This window comes from Lissotriton helveticus, chromosome 10 (genome assembly GCF_964261635.1).
Source record: "Lissotriton helveticus chromosome 10, aLisHel1.1, whole genome shotgun sequence".
In the NCBI taxonomy this organism is placed as follows: Eukaryota; Metazoa; Chordata; class Amphibia; order Caudata; family Salamandridae; genus Lissotriton; species Lissotriton helveticus.
Window position 1 is genome coordinate 165604676 of NC_136071.1, and position 15637 is coordinate 165620312.

The 15637-nt window shown below is 41.8% G+C and overlaps 1 protein-coding gene across 2 annotated transcripts in view; it reads left to right on the forward strand.

Annotated features, from left to right (window-relative positions):
- The window catches only part of SDK1 (sidekick cell adhesion molecule 1), a 2171476-nt gene that overhangs the window by 1782071 nt on the left and 373768 nt on the right, over positions 1-15637 (forward strand). The window lies entirely within an intron of this gene.

Here is a 15637-nt window from a genome sequence, read left to right on the forward strand (position 1 = left end):
GGGGGATTTCGACAGACGATGACAAGGGAAAATTAATGATTTATTTAAGTTTCCCTCATGGTCGTCTGTTGAATACCCACAAATCTGGCCCCACAGCCCCACCACTCTTACCTGCACGGGTGGGCTCTATCGTGCAATGGGAAATTGTGCTATTATAATTAGGGATCGGAATTATTCAAAAATATTTACAGTTTGAACTGCTTAAGGCATCAGCCCCCCCCCCCCTTCAGTTTATTCAGCAGGGCTAAAAAAAGGACAGCACATAGGATGGTAGTGGATTATTGATGCCACATTATCTTAGATAATTACTAAGTAGGCCTACTTCGCCCAATCACTAGTGCCCAGCTGGGTGAGCGGCCTTCCTCAGGACTTAAAAACCCCTATATAACTGTCAGGCTCCTCTAGTAAGCCAGTCGTGTATATGGACAGACATCAAAACAAACACAAATAATGAAAAAAATATACTATCTTGTTTGCCACAGGATTTCTCATTAGGTTAAACAAGATTCAAAAACTCTGCCAGCATAGACACACAGTTATTAGCATAGGGAACTGCAATACTGCATTTCTGAGTGAAGCACAGCACACAGTGAGGCAATGCATACAAAGTGACAGGTTGGAGAAAGAAACAAGTAGACTGTAAGAAATTGGGTGGTTGGTTGACTGGAGTGTTAGAGCCCTGGTTATGTAGCAACCCCAATACTTGTCAGGGTGAGGCACAAGCCAACCTTAAATTAACCTGAGCTCAACTCTCTGGTAGCTCTGCACAGAGCAGTCAGGCTTAACTTAGAGGCTATGTGTAAAGTATTTGTGCAACACTTCAAGCAGTACTAAAGTGAAAAACACCACACAAAAGGATCCTAAACCAAGTTGTAAAAACAGAGCATTGCGAGGATCCTTGTCAACGCAGCCAACGAGATGCGACAAGGCTACGATGCGAGGATCTGCATCGCTGACGAGGATCCCATTGATGGGGCTTGCGATGCACAGTCGGGGGGATGCATTGGTTCCGAGGAGATGCGATGCTACTGTGCAAAGTCTGGCGTCGAGGCTGCAGAGGGCCTGCACCAAGGATGCATCACGAAGGGGCGGTTCCGATGATCTGCAATACAATTAGGGTCTTTGTGACGGGTCCAATCCATGCAGCAGCGGCAATGCATCGGTTCATATTGGGTTTGTGCTGCGCAGCAGAGGAGTTGCATTGGTTCCGCTGGATCCACAGAGGTTGGCAAAGCACCTTAAGCCCACTTCCAAGGGTCCGGACTGGGCTGGCACCACTTGGCAGGGTATACACACAGAAAGCAGAGTCCAGGTGCAAGGTTGTTGGAAGCCTGTTGTGTCCCTGAGGCTTCGGATCAGGAGGCCAGCCAACGAGCCCTTGGAGTCATTCTGGATTCTGGTTTAAGAGGTGCAGGTCCAGTCCTTCTTGCACAGGCAAGAGAGCAGCAGGGCAGCAGTCCTTCAGAGCGGCAGATCAACAAAGTGTCAGTTCTGCCCAGCAGTCCTTCCTGGCAGAGTGTCCACAGATACTGAAGAGTTGGTGTCTGAGGTCCAGTATTTATACACAGTTGTGACTTTGAAGTGGGGAGAAGCATCTGTAGGCATGCTCTTGAAGTGCACAGGTGCCCTGCCTTTCTGGCCCTGGCTCCAGACTAACTACAAGAACTATGCAGCCCTTTGTTTGGATGCAGTACACATCCAAATAAAGTGTAAGTGGTGCTGGGTCCTGCTCCTCATTCCCATCCTGCCAGTTTGGTCCATTCAGTCACACCTAAGCTACCATTGTGTGTGGCTATCCATGAGGAATACCCAAAGCCCAACTGTCAACTACACCCAGTCATGGGACTCAAAGACAGTCCGCAAAATGCCAACTTTCATAAAGTGGCATTTTCAAAATTGTAATTTAAAATAAGACTTTACCATAAATTAGGATTTATATTACAATTCCAAAGACACCTTAACATGAACTGGTTACACGCTCGCTTTTGGAAATTACAGCTTATTAAATGTAATAAGGTAACTCCAATGTTAGTCTATTGGAGAGGTAGGCTTTACATTAGTGAAAAACAAATGTAAGAGTTTTTAACTACCAGGACATGTAAGACTTACAAGTACATATCCTACTTTTTAAATACTTTGTACGCTGTCCTCTAGGCTGCACAGAGCCTACCCTAGGGGTGACTTCTATGTATTAAAAAGAAAGAAGGAAGGATTAGATATGGCACAAGGCTTATTTTGGCAGGTCAAAATGGCAGTTTTAAACTTCGCACAGACATGCTGCAATGGCAAGCCCGAGACCGATTTAAAGTGCTACTTAAGTGGGTGGCACAATCAGTGCTACAGGCCAACTAGTAGCCTTTAATTTACAAAGCCTGGGCACAGGTAGTGCCACTTTACTAAGAAATTACAAGTAAATTAAAAACACCAAGAGGGTATAAACAATTCTACAATGATTTGAGGAGAGAGCACTTTAGCACTGACTAGCAGTGGAAAGTACGCAGAGTCCTAAGGCCTTCAAAAATGAAGTTAGAGAACACAGGAAGTCTCCAGGCAACATATTAGGGGGAAAACCACGCCAAGAATGCCAGGTCTAACATAGACCATACCTGTAAGCTTACCCTGCACAATTAAGGTACTTTCTGAAATTGGGGATTGGTGGAGAGAATCTCCCTGTAGTCCCACAATGTAGGGCAAAACTACTAGCTACATTCAATGAAGAGAAGTCAGGATTACGGTTTAGCTGTGTAATCTTCCTGAAAGACACAGTTGCACCTGGCCACAATGCTCCCAATACTGGTCTTTGTATGTGTCGTGAGGATGTTATGAAGATGCTCAGTGTACAACAGCTAATAGGGTAAAAGTAGTGATAAAGGTAACTAGTCTATACAAAAAGTAATTGAACATGTCATGAGAACGGGGTAAAATCTAATGAATTCAGTAATTGTAGTTATTGAATTATCCAGTAAGGCCCCCTGCCCGTCACTCAGGTTTGAGGTGAATAAGCAACACAGCCCAAAATTATGTAAATGGTTACTGAAGGATGCGGGTGTTAAGTATGTCACATTATCAGATATATCAGAAGTGCCCTCTGGCATGACAGCAACTCAAAGTTAATCACCCATTAGTTGTGTTCACTTAATTCGACATGGAACGAACGCCGCCAAATGTGCCAACCATCCGTCCGCCAGTATCCGCAGACGGGACAAATGCAGTAGCGGTCGGCAGTATGTGTTTCTGTAGGCGGTGACGTGGGCAGGGGGAGGGGCAGTGTGGGGGGTAGTAATGTATGGATTACGGAGTTTTACAGGTAAGTAAACATTTAAATAAATAAAACGAATTTCGTTGCGCGCACTGCATCACATTTGGCGATGCAGTGTGTGCAACAAAATTCGTTTTATTTATTTAAATGTTTACTTACCTGTAAAACTCCGTAATCCATACATTACTACCCCCTGCCCACGTCACCGCCCTACAGAAACACCTACTGCCGACCGCTACTGGACAAATGGTCTCTATAAATAAACGCTCAGTCCACGCCCAGCACTTCCGGTTCTGAAGTTAGAGCATGCTGGTGCCACCTTCCATCCTGGTGACCGCATTAGTATGGAAACTGATTAAAGAACAGGATTCTGCGTCCTCTTCAAAATAAATTCAAGTTTCATCTGCCCCACCATGTCATTGAGGGATGTTGACTTCCTTGAACCGAGCAGTGTTCCTTCATTTTCAACAATGTGAACCTACTTCCTTATTTGGGCCTAATTCCCTTAAAAAAATCCTTTTATCTTCATCTGTCAGATCCCTGGATCCAGCAAGGGTGTACCTCCAGTGCCTAACAGACACCAAGGAAACACCAGGGTTTCAAGCTTGTTTCTCTGTGATTTGAGAGTTTGATACCCTGGCTGCTGAATGGTAGCTTTAAAAGTGGTTTTCATCCACAGGTCTAAAGGAGTCGACAGTGAGATTGACGCGACTGTGTCATATGTCATGGCACCGAGAGTAGAAATCACCAAAGTGTCCCAATGCTTTAATATTAGCTCGCCTAGGTCTTCTGAAGGTACTTTTGCACGAAAAGGCTTTCCTTCATTATGAAACTAATGGTGCTGAATTAGCGATGTGAATACAACAAATCAGACATCTTTTGAACAGGAGCCTTTGTCAGTGGTGCATGTAACCCTCTCTTCCTTTGGTTCCTTCTTGATTGAAGAAAAAGTTAGATCTGTACAAATTTCCTCACATAATTCTATGATAGTTCCTCTTTGCTTTTATTCTCTCGCACTGAGATAAGTCATTAATCCAACACCATGCTGAGCTGCGCTTATGACAACTCAAAGCACAGAGTGACATCTGGTGTCCAAAACTACAGGTCACCTGCGCTGTATTAGTCACTCAGATCAAACGATTGGAATACATATTCATTCAGTCCAATTTTTTAAAATTTAAAAGCAAAGTGTCCAATTACTCATAGATTTATGTTGTAAATCCAAGTTAGGCTTAAAAATCCAAACAATAATTGGCTGCATTTTTATATCTGTTGTTTTTTTAATTGAAAACCGTAGACTGTAAAGCATATGAAATATATGCTAGAGCTGTTTCAGTTTAGAAATAGTAGACAGTTATACAGGTCATTCAGTGGAGTGTTGATTGAAGGTTGAGTAATGCTTGTCAGAAGAACATCACCTTTGTGCCTGGTGACCTCTTTAAACTATACCTTCCTTTTCTCAAAATATTAAATTGCCAATGTTGCAGTACGACTACATTTGGTTAAGTGGCGCTAGTTGACATTGAGAATTGACTCAGTTGCATTATACTAATCTGCCACTAAAGGCTGTACTGAACCTGGCTTACATTTACTAGTTGGAAGGCTAAACCAAAATCAGCTTGTTTTGTGACAATATGTTTGCCTAGGAATAATCTGGCAAACAAATTTAAACTAGCCTCATGGTCCGAACACGCATCTTGGTCCAGTGCCTCTGGTGAAAAGAAAAACACTTGCAACTAGTTTGGCTGCTTTAGTGTACTGTGGCTGTCTGTTACCACCAATCCCTCAAAACTGGTAAAACGCTTTAGTGTGAGAACATCACTTATTTCAAAGGGTACTCCTGAAGAACCAGGTGATCGTAGTGCTCTGTCCCATCGGCCAGTAGATCATCCTAGACCCCTCTCAGAAGTAAATGTTACAAGTGACCTGATTTTCAAACCCGAAGTAGCTATGACACAGAGGCAGGACTTCAAGTTTGGTAGAGACTATCAGCACAATAGAGTGACTCTAATGATACAGCAGCCAGCTCATTTCAATTCATCTTACCAATAAAGGTGAGCCTTGAAAAGGTTCTAAAGATGTTATTGAAGTAGCCGAAGGGGAACTAGACTCTACAGATTTCTAGACTCAACCTATAGAGAACTCTCACAGCAAACAGGATAAAGATCCCACAATGACATCATTAAATTCTGTACCATCAAAACTTCCATGACAGATTACATGACAATTTAACCCAGCCATTAAATTGTCCTCTTTCATTAACGAAACAAAAACATAATGATGTATTTGACAGTGGTCCCTATTTATAGTCTGATGGAGTAGGGGAACCACCTTAAATCAGCAGTAATCCTGCTCTGCCTAACTTTTGCTACACCCCTCTATTTAGAGGTTGGCATTTTTTTTACACCAGGCAAGGCTCCATAAACTCCATCAGTGTAAACTTCTGATCTAGTGGGTCTTCCTCCCATCTGGACTACCTGGTCCAGTGAGGGTTTTCCTTCCCCATTGAGGACAGGCTGATCATTACTCATTTTGGCTGCTGTGCCTACCATGCAAGGCAGAGCAGGAAATATGTTGTTTTGGAACATGCGCATAGAGGAAATTCCCAGTGTGTTGGGGCCATTCGGTTTTTCTCAATACAAGATATGTTGGCAGAGCGGGCGCTTTAAACCTGCCAGTCACTTGACAACCCTTCCGTGCTGTGAAGGTGTGCTACCTGAACATCGACTCCAACATATCTTTTGACCACAATATCATGGTCAATATATCAGCTGTGCAAAATTACCATGGGAATAAATATCGAGGTTAAGTGTATTGTTTGTGTATGCCTATAAATAATCTTAAAGTTGAAAAGGTATATTAAACTACAATTGGTTACAATCTAATTTTCATGTGTTGTCTTGTTTATTTTTAACTAAATATATAAATAAATGTTACATGTTTATTATTTAATTGTATCTTTTTTCGAGTTGTTTGGTTAATTTTAGGATTGACTAGGTAGTGTTTACTTAAATGTAGTATTTTTATGCAATTTGTATTTTATTATATTATTACTGTTTTTTGTTATTTTTTTCACAGGTTGGACTGGAGTTAGAGTAGTAAATCTGGCCACCCCCAAACATATTCACTTTCTCCAGTATAAGTAGCACTGATGTTAGAATAGTAAATATGACTTCCCAAATATGGGTAGTCGCAGCCGCCTGCCTGCCAGATTACAAGTAATTTTGTGGTCTGGCGGGCTGCATGATGGTTGTCGCGATGGTGCCTCTTTCAAGGGTGCAGGTGCCTTGGAAAAAGGCACCGCAATGGGAACATCACACATGTTCCTGCACGGCATGGACTGTAAAGTCCATGCTATGGAGGAACTTGGGCGCATGCACACTGGGTGGCACATGTTGTGCCCCCTGCATGAATCCCCAGGCTGAGGGGGCACAGGGGGCCCTTTAAGGCCCCCTTTGTTTCAGCACCGCCAGCCTTTTCATGGAGGAAAGACCTCCATGAAATGCTGTTGTTCATGAAACTTGTAACATGCATGGCGGTGCCGCAGTAGCACCACCTGCATCTTACAATGGCCCTGACTGCCACGCCATCGCCAGGGAGTGGCAGTTCCCTGGCGGAGTCAGCCGTTCAATTATGATCTGACCGCCCAACTGGTAATAGGGTAGTCGGACCGCTGGTGCAGCAGTGGCTGGACCGCCACCACTGGCTCACCACCAGTCAGGTGGTCCTCGGACCACCAGACTCATAATTAGGCCCTAAGTGTTTGGAAAAATGAAGTTAAAATAGTAAATCAACCCACCCCCACAAATAGATGCACTTTCTTCAGTGATAGTCGGACTGGAGTTAAAATTGTAAATCTGACATCCCAAGCACCTCCAAATATAAGCACTTTAGTCAGTGTTAGTGGGACTAGAGTTAGAACAGTAAATATGATGCCCCCCCCAAAATAAGGAATACACACACTTTCACCAGTGTTTGTGGGATTGAAGTTTGAACAATAAATCTTACCCCTCCCAATATATACACTATCTGAAAGAGACAATTATTTATGGATTCCTCACCTTAGAATTACCCCCAGGCGTCAGAATGGATCCGGAGAATTTTTTCTTCCGCAGTACCCCAGCGCGTCGATAGATGGCGTTGGTCGACTCCGTGTTCTTTGTTGGCGTTATGGTCGCCAGAATGATGTTGCAGAATCGTCTTAGATGCCGCTCTCACGTGCTGACACCAGTTCTTCCTTTTTCCACGCCAGCCAGCGCAGATCCGGAGAGAGCGGTACCTCGAATCACTTTTTGACTCCGTTTTTGTGACTTTTGTCAACACCTTTTTGAGTCGATTGACTCCTGGTGCACGGAGGGATGCCATGTCAGACCGGCTTCAAGGCTTTCGTTGCGCATGCTGCAAAATGCGATGCAGGGCGCACAACGAAATTTGTTTAATTTATTCAATTGTTTACTCACCTCAGGTCATCCATATTCCGGTGTTTACTACCCCCCACCCTGCCCCTCCCCCGCCCCGCCTCACTGCCCCACGGAACTCCCTCCACGGGCCGCTACTGCCTTTCTGCCCCTCTTTCTGAGGTCCTCTTGTTCCTCCTTTCTTTGGCCTAGCAGGGCTCTGCTCTTGGAACTCCCTCCCCACTCATCTAAGGCTGACCCTTGACCATCTCTCCTTCCGAAAACAACTCAAGACCTGGCTGTTCGAGCAGTAGCGACCCCCCTTCCCTCAGCGCCTTTAGACCCTTACGGGTGAGTAGCGCGCTATACAAATTACACCGACGCCATCTATCGACTCGCAGGGGCACTGATGAAGAAAAAAATCTCCGGATCCAGTCTGACGCCTGGGGGTAATTCTAAGGTGAGGAATCCGTAACTAACCTATGTCTCTTACAGATATATCGTTACCGAAGGTAAGAAACTAGTTCTTCTACAGAATTAGTAAAACAGGAGTTGGTGTAGCGAATCTGCCTTCCTCCTCTTCTCCCACAAATACATACACTTTCCTCAATGCTAGAATGACTGGAGGCAGAATACTAAATCTGACGCCTGTTCCTCAACCTCAATTTATCTACCCAGTGGTTGGAAGCCTCGAGCTAGAATAACACATCTCTCCTCGCCAAACGTATGTGCCATTATTAGTAAGTAAATCTAACTTCTTTGGATATATACTCTTTGCCCAGTATTTGTAGGGAACGGAGTTAAAATAGTAAGGGTACTCCCAGCACCCTCAAATAAATGCACTTTCCCCAATATTAGTAAGACAAGAGTTAGAATAGGAAAACTGACTTCCTTGATTATATATACTTTCTGCAATGTTTGTGGAACGGGAGATCAAATAGTAACTATGATACCCCATCCACATAGATGGACTTTTCCATATTTATGCTGGGCTGGAGTTAGAATAGTGAACTTCTCCACCCTCTTCCCTACTTTTTGTTTGCTTATAGGAATTTGTTCAATATAATTTGTTTTGCTATCTTGTTTTGGTGAACGTTCTGCTGTTGTTTGAATTTTTAAATAATTGTGAGTATGCTTATGATTTTAAAAAAAAGATTTTTAATAAACGAATGTTAATAAACTATAAACGGTTAAATAAATGGTTGATATGTTTAAATATATTTAAATATTATCTACATTGTAACATTTATTGTGGATGATGTATAACTATTAAAGTGTACTGTAGGTGTTTTCTTATATATTTTATAATTTAATTTATTTTGTATGAAAATAAAATGCTTTTGTAACTTGATATTTTAAAATTTAAAGCATGCATTTTTTTATTATTACACATGTGAGTAAATGTTTTTCTCTAGACGCAATTATCAAGATATAACATATTTTCTACATAATTGCATCTTTAAGCTTAGGTTTATACAGTATAGTGTAAGAACAAATTTATATTTTTTTAATTTTCTTTTTTTTATAAACTATAGTTTTTGAAGTTATTTTCATATAATTCATGTTATTTTTAAAAATACTATATTTTTGTACAATATACCTTTATATTTACTATATCTTTTACAGATGTTATTTTTGTCTTAATTTTTTTTGCTTTACTTTCTATGCATGTAAATGTATTTTGACAACAATATTTTTAAACCACAGTATATGTGTGGTCGATGTTATGACCTACAACTGCTATTAATGGGAGCTGCAGCAGTAACTCCCTTCACAGCACATAGATTCCTGCCAGGCGGTGATCTCTAAATAGAGTGGATGGTGCTACGCCAAGGTTGCAACGGCCATGGCACCCTTCCCCTTGCGGACCTGTGGACCATCTGCCACTGTCTAACTGACCCCCATTGTCTGCTACAAAAGAAAAAAAAGGAAGTGAAAAAAAAGATAGGACATTGGAAACATTCGCATTTCACAAACATTAAGCATCTCGATTCGTGCCCCCTTCACTTCATGTTCACCCACCCAGTCACCCGCATTCACTCAATCAATCATCCACCCCCTCAACTACTGGATTTACTGACTCACCCACCCATATAATGTAACACATACACACACATTCACCGAAAAAATAACAAGTAATTTGGGGCCAGATGTAGGTCACCAAATACCGGTCGGAAACTGCCGATTTTGGCCGTTACCGACCGGTATTTGGTTTGTGACATGTAGGGGGCCTGAAATGTACCGATTCGGTAAATTTACCGATTTTGTAAAATACCGAATCAGTAAATTTACCGAATCGGTAAATCTACATGTAGGTGGCACTGAAAACAGTGCCACAGGCCCTTAAGAATTCGTTATTTACCATCATATACTATTTGATGGTAAATAACGAATTCCTGTGTACATGCACATCTGTGCATGTACACCTGTGCCATGTGGCACACATACATGCCCATGGCACACAAGCCTGAATCAGGGGTGCAACAAGGTGTCAAAGTGACACCCTGTCCCCCTTGTAAATTCGGTAATTTTACCGAATCGGTATTTACCGATTCGGTAATTGTCATTGGTTCCTATGGGCCTCAAGGCCCATAGGAATCAATGGCAATTACCGAATCGGTAAATACCGATTCGGTAATTACCGAATATTGCCGGTTCGTTAATTTATTCGGTAAATATACCTACATAGCATTTACCGATTTGTAAATACCGAATCGGTAAAATGCGGTATTTACCAATCGGTAAATACTAATTACCTACATCGGGCCCTTGGTTATTAAAAGGTCAGCTGTATTTGCTTTGCCAATGCTAGATTCCGACAGGATGTGCTCATAAACTGTGGCATTCATATTATTTAAGTAAATGCAACACTAATTTATGATTAATGTACTTACGTACACACACACACAGGCACTCCACCCACCCCCCATTCCCCTGCCCCAATCTCCTCCTAGAAATCTGTTTGTGGAAAGACGCATTGTTCATGCCTATGAATGTATCTAACCCTCTCCATCACACTAGACTTTAAATTCCCATTTCCTTCAGTGCAGCCTTTTTTTGCCACCATTTTGTAAATGCTGCAGTGAAAAAAAATGGGGATATATATATATATATTAACTCTTTTTATTGGTTCATAAACAATGAACAGAACATCTGTGGAACAATCTGCATATTGTCTTCAGCCTTCCTTCCATTCAAGAAGTATAAGGGATACCTAATAGAGGGAGCGTTGATTGATAAAAAATAAGAGTACGTTTGAAAGGAACTCTCTTTGTTCTCCCGAAAAAAAAGTGTTTCTCATATAGCAAGTCTTCTGCCCAGTGATAATAAGAAAATGTCCAATATTTTTTTCCCCTCTAATGCCCTCTTATTCCTTCCAATGAAAAAAATCTTCCTCTAATACCCTTTTAGACCATTGAGTTCTCTGTATCCTACCACTAGGCCAGACAAAAGTTATTCAATGTAATTTGTGTGCCTGTTCTGCTTTTCGCCATGAAAGCTGTTGAGCAGATAGCTTGCCGCCTGTTACCCAGCTGGCTGTCAAGTAAGCAGGAGTATTTCTTGGTGCCAGCCCTGAGCTCATCTGAGACATCGCCAATCAGCTCCTCCGATACGCCAGCTCTCTGCTCCTCTGATGAAGCGGGTGCTCTGTTCCAATTAGAAATGCCGGATTGCCGCTGCGTCTGAAGGCTCATTGGTGTTGACAAGGCCAAATCATTTGCTGTCAGTTTTTAAACAAATAAAGATCTCAAAATGTATTTAAATGCCGCCATCTGGTAGTGTATCTTCGATAAGAGTCCGTCGGCTGTCTCAGATGCTCATTTTAATGTCAGTTTCTGTGCAGCACATCCCGCTCAGGCCATGGATTGCAGTAATGATGGAGGGACCGCTTTGTGTGTGACATGGGTTATTGTTCTTTTTTGTGAAGACCAAATTATCCGGTAGAAAATGATAGACTTTTATGTGGATAGCGTACTGGTATTAGACTTCAAATCCACATGTAACCTAAAGGCCGAAGCCATGAATCTTTGACTCGAATTCAAGAAGTTCAAGACCCGGACCACACTTAACAAGGACTGGAAGGTGAGTAATCAAACCAGAAAAAACACCTTGAACTACAACTTTCTCCATATGAATGTACTACACATTGACCTCTCCCAGTCTTCGGTGGTGCTATGGAAGGGTCTGCATCAGGCACCTACGAAATTAGCTCCAAATAAAAAGTTAGGTAATAGAAAATTGCAACCTTACAAATCATAACCGAGTACAAACCTAACACCAAGTAATTATTACAGTAATAGACTGAGGGAGCTTCAAAACACCTGTAGGAAAGACCATAAGTTAGGAACAAGGAAAAGGTTGGCGAGACTCTCGAGTTGAAGAAAGGTGCACAATTAATGATGATTAGGAATTAATTATTTAGGAGTTCCCCTAGAAACTCAGACACATGGTACTCAGACTGTGATGGAAAGATGATGTCCAATGGCGGCTTGATCGAGTAGTCAAGGCATAGGTCAATGGAGAGGTGGTGTGAAGTTTGAGATCAGATACAGGTTACAACAGTTATTGCAGTTACTAAGGAGGGAGGTTGTCCAGCTAGACGTGTCTTCTTGTTAAAAAAAATACATGTTTAATTACACCTGAGATATATAAAGCACAGAACAAGAAATCCAGTAACAGAATCCTCATAGTTCAATAAAGCAACAAAATTTAACAGATCAAGTGCAAAGTTAGAAGTGCTGTGCACCCAAGTAAGTTACACTCAATATGTAGAGTTCACGATCACCTGTGGATCGTGAGCTCTGCTGATGTTAATCCTATTTGGAAACGGACAAGGAGGATTGTGTTCCGCAAAAAAGTAATAATAATTCTAATGCAATATTTACGAGCAATGTAGCAATAGATTTTAAAAAATTTGTCTGTGTGGAAAGGCAGTGAGATTGTAATACCCTAAATTTGGGTGTCTTGGTGTACTCAATAAGAGGTAATGCACCTGAGAAAACTGACTTTGGCTCTTGGTTTAGGTGGATGGTTGTCAGTGCCTTTACAATTCGATCGCATGTGTATTAAGAGCAGCCTATACTTTGTCGAAGTCTACTGTGAATTTAAGTTGAATCCCAGGAACCTCTCTTCTCTGTAATCTTCCCTTGTGCCCCTTCATCGACATCGATCTATTTTTGTGGCCTCTCTGCCGATGGGCTTCTTGTTTTCGCCCAAAACCTTGGTATCTACCCCTGTGTCGCCTTCTTGTTGAAATGCAGACAGACCCCACAGTGTAGCTAGCTGCTTTTCACTATGTCTGCTTGCTCTCCACGCACCACACAAGTGATTCGGTACCCGGGTTCCAAGTGCTTTATGTTATGCAGCAGTAATGATCAAAGGGGTGGCCACTGCTTTTCATGGTCTCCCACCATTTTCTTTCATTCCATGCTGTCGTAACAATGTTTTAAGGTGCCCTCCAGACCTGCACAGCCCGCACGTCATTGTTACTAGTCAGAACAATACCTATTGTCCCCAGTGATTCCTTTTTGGTCTCTGTTGGCCTTTCAAAAAGACCCGCAAGATTCCAAATTATTTGAGAACATTTCTCTAGCAGTCATAGTGTTGTGGTGAATCCCAACAGGCTTCCAATTATGGACACCTTTCCTTATAACATCGCATGACTTTCCTAGTGAGCTTGGTTCACACCACTTAGGGCCTGATTTAGATCTTGGTGGGCATGTTACTCCGTCACAATGGTGACGGATATCCTGTCTGCCGAAATATAAATCCCATAGGATATAACAGGACTTATATTTCGATGGACGCAGGTTCCCATCCAGGGTTTAAAGAGTCGCTCTACGGAGTAGATAGTATATATGCCCCCACCTAATTTCATGACCATTATTCCATCGGTTGAATAGTCTTCCTCATACATAGATCTCTCAGGCTGCCGTGGTCCATGCAGAACAGTTCATCCACTCCTGGTTTTTCTTGTCCTTCTGATACTTTGTGATGGATTTGTTTTGGATGAACAGGACCAAAGGTGTAAGAACTCAAAGACACCCCTGCATTAAATCAGTGACTCATGCATGGAACAGAAATAAACTTTTGGGAGCAAACTTGTTTTTTTTCCTGGGGTTTTAGACATCTGTATTGTTTGTAGCATAAGATTGTGAGGATGTATTTTTTTCGGGAGACTGCAGCACTGCATATTAGACACTTTTTTACATGAACCAATTTTTCAGTAGAGCCTGTGATGCAACTCTGCGGCTTACAGGAAAGGTAATTTTCTCAAATCGTCCCTGTAGGCATTTAAATTCAATTATACTTGATAACTCTCAAGTATTTGTGGGAAATATATTCAGGTGTTTCCAAGCAACACAGTGAAACTGTCGGTGTCGCGTGGTTTCACCGCTCTAATGGAGTTTTAGACCTGGAAAGGTATATAGTTTTATTTTTTGGGCTGACATAGTGTCACTTACTGCTGACTGTATCATTTATTTAATGTGCGTGTCACTTGAAACTAAAAACACGGTATCGCGGTACCCACAGCCATGGTAACACGAGGAGTCAAAAGGAATATGCTATCATAGAGAAGAGCGAGGAACTCAGTGAATTCATTCGTCTTCACAAACCGTGGTGCTTCCAGGCCAGCCTCAGGCTTCTTTGAGCTCTGTGCTCCGTGTGTGGAGGAAAGGAGGAGCCAGGGTCTAGGAGGATCATTCTTTCAACCTCACTGAACCAGATACAGAGTCCAGAATGATAGAAAATGCGCCTACCACTTAATAAGTAAGGTAGAACCTTCCAAGTATCGGAAGCTTGGAAGATGATGCTTTATCCTCAAATGCCACTGACAAATATTCCATTCTGAGATTGATGTACATGTCAGCTGCTCAACAGCAATATCTGTGATTTAAAAATTTTAATATATTTTATTGTACAATGCTTCATACCACAATTCTTCCCTTTATAAGCGCGGTAAGCAGCAGAACTTGCAATACCCAATTAATTGGTGCTCAATTTACTAATTTCAAAAGGATGGATGTCTTAGTCTGCCTGGCCACGGACTAAAAATCATGCACTTCACATCACTGCAGAAGCCAGTGGCAAATGTAAATAACATCACTGTGCTATCAAGAATGCTTTGTAATTTGGGCTTAATTAATTCTTGAAAAAGGGGTACGTTTTGCTCCTCCACGGTGTCCATTTTGATTTCATCAATGCTATATGTTCAAAACGTGTTTTTCACCTGTCAAAAGATATATGGAAAACTTCACAATGTTTGCAAAGTGCTTTTTTTGCTATTTCCACGTGAAACTCTTCAATTACATTATGTTGCCTGTATTCTTATCTATACAATAACACACAAGACTACTCTGCTTATATACAACTCCAGCACTTGCTAAGATATAATAAAAAAAATTGACCAAGTAAACTTGTAAACCTTGTAAATTTGGGGATTTATAGAGCGCAGTAACACCCCAAGACATAGGCACCATCCTCAGCAGACTTGTTTTTAGGAAGAGGGGTTTTTGTGGAGAGGGTGCAGAACTGCCTCCTAGGTAGTTCTGGGCACAAGGCCACGCCCCCTCCTGACAGTGATTTTTCTTTTTTTTTTAGTAAGGTTGGCAGGTCTGAGACTTCTATTGATGATAGGCCTAGGTACACAATGGATGCAGGTTTTTGCTCAACTAATATTTAATAGTCAAATATCTCCTCGTTAGGCACCAATAAAATATATTCTTCCAGCTACAAACATAGAAAAAGCCAGGCACTGAAGTATTTAAGAGTTTGACACCAGACTTACAGTTTTCCATTAAATTTCGGAAAAATGATTGTACATCTGTAACATTCATATTCAAGTCATACTATTTAGATGCGATCCTTTATTTTTGCAAACCATTAGTTCATCTATCCTCGGTATTAACTAAGCTGTAGCACATATCTGCATTCTACCTCAATATGCATCTCTGCAGAAATGTGAAATTTCAGTCACAGC